Source organism: Sorex araneus, chromosome 5 (genome assembly GCF_027595985.1).
Source record: "Sorex araneus isolate mSorAra2 chromosome 5, mSorAra2.pri, whole genome shotgun sequence".
Taxonomy (NCBI): Eukaryota; Metazoa; Chordata; class Mammalia; order Eulipotyphla; family Soricidae; genus Sorex; species Sorex araneus.
In genome coordinates this window covers 78,226,040-78,227,897 of record NC_073306.1, presented here as the reverse complement: position 1 = coordinate 78,227,897, position 1,858 = coordinate 78,226,040, and the positions used below count along the sequence as shown (strand labels likewise).

At 39.2% G+C, this 1,858-nt stretch overlaps 1 non-coding gene across 1 annotated transcript; it reads right to left on the bottom strand.

The window, feature by feature from the left end:
* Window positions 1-1,536: 1,536 nt before the first annotated feature.
* Window positions 1,537-1,598, bottom strand: LOC129405317 (U7 small nuclear RNA). The gene has a single exon (XR_008630485.1). It is a non-coding gene; the product is annotated as a U7 small nuclear RNA (small nuclear RNA).
* Window positions 1,599-1,858: the final 260 nt, after the last annotated feature.

Below are 1,858 nucleotides of genomic sequence, written 5' to 3'. Positions count from 1 at the left end.
CTGAATCCATTTTGCCAGTCTGTGTCTCTTAATTGGTGAATTAAGACCATTGACATTGAGAGAGATTATTGTCATAGGGTTTTGTGTCATCTCTCTGTAAATGTTTGTTGTGCTTATAGGGGGTTTTCTTGTCTTATAGTAGCCCCTTTAGACCTTCTTTTAAGTTTGGTTTAGAGTCTATGAAGTTCCTGAGTTGTTGTTTATCCACAAAATAGTGTATAATTCCTTTGAGTTTGAATGAGAGTTTGGCCGGATAAAGTATTCTTGGTGAGGCATTCATTTCATTGAGTTTTTTCACTATATCCCACCACTGCCTTTGAGCTTGAAGGGTTTCCTCCGATAGGTCTGCTGTGAACCTAAGGGGTGCTCCATTGTATGTGATTTCCTTCTTCGACCCTGCGGCTTGCAGTAATGTGTCTCTATCTGTTACGTCCATCATCCTAACTATGATATGTCTTGGAGTTTTTCTGTTAGGGTCTCTTTTAGCTGGTACCCTTCTGGCTCCTTGAATCTGGATGTCTGCATTATCCAGCTCTGGGAACTTTTCAGCAATGATTTTTTTGACTGTGGCTTTTTCATTGGGGTTGGTTCCCTGTCCTTCTGGTAGTCCAATGATTCTAATGTTGTTCCTCTTGAATTCATCCCCTAGGATTCTAATTCTCCCTAGAGCTATTTTGAGGTCTCTCCCCATTGATTGTTGTTGCCTGTAGGCTGCCTGGAGCTGATCTTCAAGCTCACTGATTCTGTCCTCTGCTGCAGTCATTCTATTGTTGAGGGCACCCACTGAGTTTTTTAATTCATCTACCGAATCCTTGATTTGTGACATTTCCTTCTGTAGGTTTTTTCTTTCTGTTCTCATTTCTTCCCATAATTTCTCAGCTGCCTGTGGTATCGTTTCTGTGAGGTCCTCCTTTAATGTAACAAATACCTTGTCAAACTTTCGATTGAGTTGATTGAACATCTTGAGGATTTCACCTCTGAATTCTTTATCGGAGAGATCCAGTTTGTAGGTAAGGTCTACTGATGCATCAAGACTCTTTTCTTCATCCTCCCCTTGTGGCAGGGATTTGCGTTGTTTCTTCATATTGCTGAAAAAGGGAGCGGACCAGTGGGCCGGCGCTGGAAGGTGATGAGGGTCTAGGTGGGCGTTGCTCAGAAAGGGTGGAGCCAGGGTCTGAGGAAGACGGCGGGGGGCGGGGGTGGTGGGGAGGTGCAGGCGCAGATGGGATGGCGCCCGTTCAGTCCACTAACCTGAAAAAAAAAGCTATCTATGTTGTTTTAAATGGCAGAGTTTTATTCTTTTTATAGCTGAGTATTTCGGTGTGTACTGATGTTGTGTCATAGCCTCTATAATCCTTAATCTGTTGATGAGGACATGGGCTGTTTCCAGTTCTGAGTTTACTATAAAAAATACTGCAATGAATATATGTGTGTCTACCTTTTAGATTAGTACTTTTATTCTTTTTGTCTCAGAAATGTTTTTTCTATTTGGGATCCTTTGGAATTTCAAATAAACTTTTTTTTTTTTTTGTAGGTGGGGGCTTTCCGGTGGAGACCAGAAAGCCTGCTAGACAAATTCTAAAAGAGCTGTAACACTCAAATAAACTTTTTGACTTAAAAATATTTGCATAAAATTCCATTTAAATTTTGATAGAAATTATAATAAATCTGTATACTGTTTTAATAAGTGCTGTATTAACAATTTTTCTAATTTCAAGCACAGAAAGAATGTCAGTCCATATTTTATGCCTTTATTTTTCAACAATGTATAATTCTCTGTGTACTTTTTTGTTAACTTTATTCAAAGCCATGTAATATTTTATTGCAATTTTCAGTGGTATTATTCTCCTTATTTCTT